Source organism: Styela clava, unplaced genomic scaffold (assembly GCF_964204865.1).
Source record: "Styela clava unplaced genomic scaffold, kaStyClav1.hap1.2 HAP1_SCAFFOLD_90, whole genome shotgun sequence".
NCBI classification, from domain to species: Eukaryota; Metazoa; Chordata; class Ascidiacea; order Stolidobranchia; family Styelidae; genus Styela; species Styela clava.
In genome coordinates, this window is record NW_027556554.1 from 2,501 (window position 1) to 10,000 (window position 7,500).

The 7,500-nt window shown below is 55.0% G+C and overlaps 1 non-coding gene across 1 annotated transcript in view; it reads left to right on the forward strand.

Moving 5' to 3' along the window:
* The first annotated feature begins 6,199 nt into the window (after positions 1–6,199).
* LOC144418947 (small subunit ribosomal RNA) overlaps positions 6,200–7,500 on the forward strand; it is a 1,810-nt gene continuing 509 nt past the window's right edge. The window contains exon 1 of the ribosomal RNA XR_013473755.1: positions 6,200–7,500. This exon is cut by the window's right edge and continues 509 nt beyond it. This is a non-coding gene — a ribosomal RNA (small subunit ribosomal RNA).

The following is a 7,500-nucleotide window of genomic DNA, read 5'->3' on the forward strand; positions in this document are numbered from 1 at the left end:
TCTCGGTGGCTGGCGGGCGAGAGAGTGCTGCGTCGCCGGCATCGGCGTCGAAAGAAGCCGAGCCGAAAAAAGTTAAAGTACAAACGTGCAAGCATACTAACCTAACCCTAGGTAAGGCATGTCAGAGCGAAAGACAGTAATTTCGAATGAGCCAAGAAAGAGCGGTGGGGGGCCGGTCGGAGCGCACCCTTTTCTCGGTGGCTGGCGGGCGAGAGAGTGCTGCGTCGCCGGCATCGGCGTCGAAAGAAGCCGAGCCGAAAAAAGTTAAAGTACAAACGTGCAAGCATACTAACCTAACCCTAGGTAAGGCATGTCAGAGCGAAAGACAGTAATTTCGAATGAGCCAAGAAAGAGCGGTGCGGGGCCGGTCGGAGCGCACCCTTTTCTCGGTGGCTGGCGGGCGAGAGAGTGCTGCGTCGCCGGCATCGGCGTCGAAAGAAGCCGAGCCGAAAAAAGTTAAAGTACAAACGTGCAAGCATACTAACCTAACCCTAGGTAAGGCATGTCAGAGCGAAAGACAGTAAACTCGAATGAGCCAAGAAAGAGCGGTGCGGGGCCGGTCGGAGCGCACCCTTTTCTCGGTGGCTGGCGGGCGAGAGAGTGCTGCGTCGCCGGCATCGGCGTCGAAAGAAGCCGAGCCGAAAAAAGTTAAAGTACAAACGTGCAAGCATACTAACCTAACCCTAGGTAAGGCATGTCAGAGCGAAAGACAGTAATTTCGAATGAGCCAAGAAAGAGCGGTGCGGGGCCGGTCGGAGCGCACCCTTTTCTCGGTGGCTGGCGGGCGAGAGAGTGCTGCGTCGCCGGCATCGGCGTCGAAAGAAGCCGAGCCGAAAAAAGTTAAAGTACAAACGTGCAAGCATACTAACCTAACCCTAGGTAAGGCATGTCAGAGCGAAAGACAGTAATTTCGAATGAGCCATGAAAGAGCGGTGCGGGGCCGGTCGGAGCGCACCCTTTTCTCGGTGGCTGGCGGGCGAGAGAGTGCTGCGTCGCCGGCATCGGCGTCGAAAGAAGCCGAGCCGAAAAAAGTTAAAGTACAAACGTGCAAGCATACTAACCTAACCCTAGGTAAGGCATGTCAGAGCGAAAGACAGTAATTTCGAATGAGCCAAGAAAGAGCGGTGCGGGGCCGGTCGGAGCGCACCCTTTTCTAGGTGGCTGGCGGGCGAGAGAGTGCTGCGTCGCCGGCATCGGCGTCGAAAGAAGCCGAGCCAAAAAAGTTAAAGTACAAACGTGCAAGCATACTAACCTAACCCTAGGTAAGGCATGTCAGAGCGAAAGACAGTAATTTCGAATGAGCCAAGAAAGAGCGGTGCGGGGCCGGTCGGAGCGCACCCTTTTCTCGGTGGCTGGCGGGCGAGAGAGTGCTGCGTCGCCGGCATCGGCGTCGAAAGAAGCCGAGCCGAAAAAAGTTAAAGTACAAACGTGCAAGCATACTAACCTAACCCTAGGTAAGGCATGTCAGAGCGAAAGACAGTAATTTCGAATGAGCCAAGAAAGAGCGGTGCGGGGCCGGTCGGAGCGCACCCTTTTCTAGGTGGCTGGCGGGCGAGAGAGTGCTGCGTCGCCGGCATCGGCGTCGAAAGAAGCCGAGCCAAAAAAAGTTAAAGTACAAACGTGCAAGCATACTAACCTAACCCTAGGTAAGGCATGTCAGAGCGAAAGACAGTATTTCGAATGAGCCATGAAAGAGCGGTGCGGGGCCGGTCGGAGCGCACCCTTTTCTCGGTGGCTGGCGGGCGAGAGAGTGCTGCGTCGCCGGCATCGGCGTCGAAAGAAGCCGAGCCGAAAAAAGTTAATGTACAAACGTGCAAGCATACTAACCTAACCCTAGGTAAGGCATGTCAGAGCGAAAGACAGTAATTTCGAATGAGCCAAGAAAGAGCGGTGCGGGGCCGGTCGGAGCGCACCCTTTTCTCGGTGGCTGGCGGGCGAGAGAGTGCTGCGTCGCCGGCATCGGCGTCGAAAGAAGCCGAGCCGGAAAAAAGTTAATGTACAAACGTGCAAGCATACTAACCTAACCCTAGGTAAGGCATGTCAGAGCGAAAGACAGTAAACTCGAATGAGCCATGAAAGAGCGGTGCGGGGCCGGTCGGAGCGCACCCTTTTCTCGGTGGCTGGCGGGCGAGAGAGTGCTGCGTCGCCGGCATCGGCGTCGAAGAAGCCGAGCCGAAAAAAGTTAAAGTACAAACGTGCAAGCATACTAACCTAACCCTAGGTAAGGCATGTCAGAGCGAAAGACAGTAATTTCGAATGAGCCAAGAAAGAGCGGTGCGGGGCCGGTCGGAGCGCACCCTTTTCTAGGTGGCTGGCGGGCGAGAGAGTGCTGCGTCGCCGGCATCGGCGTCGAAAGAAGCCGAGCCAAAAAAAGTTAAAGTACAAACGTGCAAGCATACTAACCTAACCCTAGGTAAGGCATGTCAGAGCGAAAAGACAGTAATTTCGAATGAGCCATGAAAGAGCGGTGCGGGCCGGTCGGAGCGCACCCTTTTCTCGGTGGCTGGCGGGCGAGAGAGTGCTGCGTCGCCGGCATCGGCGTCGAAAGAAGCCGAGCCGAAAAAAGTTAAAGTACAAACGTGCAAGCATACTAACCTAACCCTAGGTAAGGCATGTCAGAGCGAAAGACAGTTAATTTCGAATGAGCCAAGAAAGAGCGGTGCGGGGCCGGTCGGAGCGCACCCTTTTCTAGGTGGCTGGCGGGCGAGAGAGTGCTGCGTCGCCGGCATCGGCGTCGAAAGAAGCCGAGCCAAAAAAGTTAAAGTACAAACGTGCAAGCATACTAACCTAACCCTAGGTAAGGCATGTCAGAGCGAAAGACAGTAATTTCGAATGAGCCAAGAAAGAGCGGTGCGGGGCCGGTCGGAGCGCACCCTTTTCTCGGTGGCTGGCGGCGAGAGAGTGCTGCGTCGCCGGCATCGGCGTCGAAAGAAGCCGAGCCGAAAAAAGTTAAAGTACAAACGTGCAAGCATACTAACCTAACCCTAGGTAAGGCATGTCAGAGCGAAAGACAGTAATTTCGAATGAGCCATGAAAGAGCGGTGCGGGGCCGGTCGGAGCGCACCCTTTTCTCGGTGGCTGGCGGGCGAGAGAGTGCTGCGTCGCCGGCATCGGCGTCGAAAGAAGCCGAGCCGAAAAAAGTTAATGTACAAACGTGCAAGCATACTAACCTAACCCTAGGTAAGGCATGTCAGAGCGAAAGACAGTAATTTCGAATGAGCCAAGAAAGAGCGGTGCGGGGCCGGTCGGAGCGCACCTTTTCTCGGTGGCTGGCGGGCGAGAGAGTGCTGCGTCGCCGGCATCGGCGTCGAAAGAAGCCGAGCCGAAAAAAGTTAATGTACAAACGTGCAAGCATACTAAACCTAACCCTAGGTAAGGCATGTCAGAGCGAAAGACAGTAAACTCGAATGAGCCATGAAAGAGCGGTGCGGGGCCGGTCGGAGCGCACCCTTTTCTCGGTGGCTGGCGGGCGAGAGAGTGCTGCGTCGCCGGCATCGGCGTCGAAAGAAGCCGAGCCGAAAAAAGTTAAAGTACAAACGTGCAAGCATACTAACCTAACCCTAGGTAAGGCATGTCAGAGCGAAAGACAGTAATTTCGAATGAGCCAAGAAAGAGCGGTGCGGGGCCGGTCGGAGCGCACCCTTTTCTAGGTGGCTGGCGGGCGAGAGAGTGCTGCGTCGCCGGCATCGGCGTCGAAAGAAGCCGAGCCAAAAAAGTTAAAGTACAAACGTGCAAGCATACTAACCTAACCCTAGGTAAGGCATGTCAGAGCGAAAGACAGTAATTTCGAATGAGCCATGAAAGAGCGGTGCGGGGCCGGTCGGAGCGCACCCTTTTCTCGGTGGCTGGCGGGCGAGAGAGTGCTGCGTCGCCGGCATCGGCGTCGAAAGAAGCCGAGCCGAAAAAAGTTAAAGTACAAACGTGCAAGCATACTAACCTAACCCTAGGTAAGGCATGTCAGAGCGAAAGACAGTAATTTCGAATGAGCCAAGAAAGAGCGGTGCGGGGCCGGTCGGAGCGCACCCTTTTCTAGGTGGCTGGCGGGCGAGAGAGTGCTGCGTCGCCGGCATCGGCGTCGAAAGAAGCCGAGCCAAAAAAAGTTAAAGTACAAACGTGCAAGCATACTAACCTAACCCTAGGTAAGGCATGTCAGAGCGAAAGACAGTAATTTCGAATGAGCCAAGAAAGAGCGGTGCGGGGCCGGTCGGAGCGCACCCTTTTCTCGGTGGCTGGCGGGCGAGAGAGTGCTGCGTCGCCGGCATCGGCGTCGAAAGAAGCCGAGCCGAAAAAAGTTAAAGTACAAACGTGCAAGCATACTAACCTAACCCTAGGTAAGGCATGTCAGAGCGAAAGACAGTAATTTCGAATGAGCCAAGAAAGAGCGGTGCGGGGCCGGTCGGAGCGCACCCTTTTCTAGGTGGCTGGCGGGCGAGAGAGTGCTGCGTCGCCGGCATCGGCGTCGAAAGAAGCCGAGCCAAAAAAAGTTAAAGTACAAACGTGCAAGCATACTAACCTAACCCTAGGTAAGGCATGTCAGAGCGAAAGACAGTAATTTCGAATGAGCCATGAAAGAGCGGTGCGGGGCCGGTCGGAGCGCACCCTTTCTCGGTGGCTGGCGGGCGAGAGAGTGCTGCGTCGCCGGCATCGGCGTCGAAAGAAGCCGAGCCGAAAAAAGTTAATGTACAAACGTGCAAGCATACTAACCTAACCCTAGGTAAGGCATGTCAGAGCGAAAGACAGTAATTTCGAATGAGCCAAGAAAGAGCGGTGCGGGGCCGGTCGGAGCGCACCCTTTTCTCGGTGGCTGGCGGGCGAGAGAGTGCTGCGTCGCCGGCATCGGCGTCGAAAGAAGCCGAGCCGAAAAAAGTTAATGTACAAACGTGCAAGCATACTAACCTAACCCTAGGTAAGGCATGTCAGAGCGAAAGACAGTAAACTCGAATGAGCCATGAAAGAGCGGTGCGGGGCCGGTCGGAGCGCACCCTTTTCTCGGTGGCTGGCGGGCGAGAGAGTGCTGCGTCGCCGGCATCGGCGTCGAAAGAAGCCGAGCCAAAAAAAGTTAAAGTACAAACGTGCAAGCATACTAACCTAACCCTAGGTAAGGCATGTCAGAGCGAAAGACAGTAATTTCGAATGAGCCATGAAAGAGCGGTGCGGGGCCGGTCGGAGCGCACCCTTTTCTCGGTGGCTGGCGGGCGAGAGAGTGCTGCGTCGCCGGCATCGGCGTCGAAAGAAGCCGAGCCGAAAAAAGTTAAAGTACAAACGTGCAAGCATACTAACCTAACCCTAGGTAAGGCATGTCAGAGCGAAAGACAGTAATTTCGAATGAGCCAAGAAAGAGCGGTGCGGGGCCGGTCGGAGCGCACCCTTTTCTAGGTGGCTGGCGGGCGAGAGAGTGCTGCGTCGCCGGCATCGGCGTCGAAAGAAGCCGAGCCAAAAAAAGTTAAAGTACAAACGTGCAAGCATACTAACCTAACCCTAGGTAAGGCATGTCAGAGCGAAAGACAGTAATTTCGAATGAGCCATGAAAGAGCGGTGCGGGGCCGGTCGGAGCGCACCCTTTTCTCGGTGGCTGGCGGGCGAGAGAGTGCTGCGTCGCCGGCATCGGCGTCGAAAGAAGCCGAGCCGAAAAAAGTTAAAGTACAAACGTGCAAGCATACTAACCTAACCCTAGGTAAGGCATGTCAGAGCGAAAGACAGTAATTTCGAATGAGCCAAGAAAGAGCGGTGCGGGGCCGGTCGGAGCGCACCCTTTTCTCGGTGGCTGGCGGGCGAGAGAGTGCTGCGTCGCCGGCATCGGCGTCGAAAGAAGCCGAGCCGAAAAAAGTTAAAGTACAAACGCGATGCTAATGAGCGAGCCGTTGTCTCGACTAATATGTAGGGGGCGTTCGATCGAGCGTCTGGCTTGAGCGCTTGTCGGCCTAGCAGAACGGTCGCATTGTTATGCCCGGGTTTTAGGCACCGCTGCAGGCGGCCGGCAGAGCTCTTGTTTGTGCGAAACTGAATGGATCGAGCCCGAGAGAGGGCGAGCAAAGAAAAAACGCAAATCGCTCCGCCTGGCACTGCCGGCGAGAGCGTGGACGTCGCGGCCAGCGACTGTCGAAGCCGAGTACGGCCGCAGGCGATCGCCTCGGTCTTAAACGAATGCGACGAGCACGCGCCGGGCGGCCCAGCAAGGGCCGAGCGCAGCTGTCGCAGCTATCTGGTTGATCCTGCCAGTAGTGATATGCTTGTCTCAAAGATTAAGCCATGCAGGTGCAAGTACGAGTTCTCGTAAAGCGAAACTGCGAATGGCTCATTAAATCAGTCTTGGTTTATTTGGTCTCGTAAGCGAAGTGGATAACTGTGGTAATTCTAGAGCTAATACATGCATTAAGCGCCGACTTCGGGAGGCGCGCTTTTATCAGATCAAAACCGACCGGGTTCGTCCTGTGACGTTTGATGACTCTGGATAACCACGCGGATCGTACGGTCTCTGCACCGACGACGTATCATTCAAGTGTCTGCCCTATCAACTGTCGAAGGTACGCTACGTGCCTACCTTTGTGATAACGGGTAACGGGGAATCAGGGTTCGATTCCGGAGAGGGAGCCTGAGAAACGGCTACCACATCCAAGGAAGGCAGCAGGCGCGCAAATTACCCATTCCCGACACGGGGAGGTAGTGACGAAAAATAACAATACAGGACTCTAACGAGGCCCTGTAATTGGAATGAGTACATCCTAAAACTCTTAACGAGTATCCATTGGAGGGCAAGTCTGGTGCCAGCAGCCGCGGTAATTCCAGCTCCAACAGTGTATGCTAAAGTTGTTGCGGTTGAAAAGCTCGTAGTTGGATTTTGGGCGAGCGCCGCCGGTCCGTCGCAAGGCGTGTCACTGGTTGCGTTCGCCTCACCTTCGGTTCTCCGTCGGTGCTCTTGACTGAGTGTCGGCGGTGGCCGATAAGTTTACTTTGAAAAAATTAGAGTGTTCAAAGCAGGCTGTTCGCCTGCATAGTGTTGCATGGAATAATGGAATAGGACCTCGGTTCTATTTTGTTGGTTTTCGGAGCACGAGGTAATGATTAAGAGGGACAGACGGGGGCGTCCGTACTCTGCCGTTAGAGGTGAAATTCTTGGATCGGCGGAAGACGAACTACTGCGAAAGCATTCGCCAAGAATGTTTTCTTTAATCAAGAGCGAAAGTCAGAGGTTCGAAGACGATCAGATACCGTCCTAGTTCTGACTATAAACGATGCCAACTAGCGATCGGGAGGCGTTACCATGACGACCTTTCCGGCAGCTTCCGGGAAACCAAAGTCTTTGGGTTCCGGGGGAAGTATGGTTGCAAAGCTGAAACTTAAAGGAATTGACGGAAGGGCACCACCAGGAGTGGAGCCTGCGGCTTAATTTGACTCAACACGGGGAAACTCACCCGGCCCGGACACAGGTAGGATTGACAGATTGAGAGCTCTTTCTTGATTCTGTGGGTGGTGGTGCATGGCCGTTCTTAGTTGGTGGAG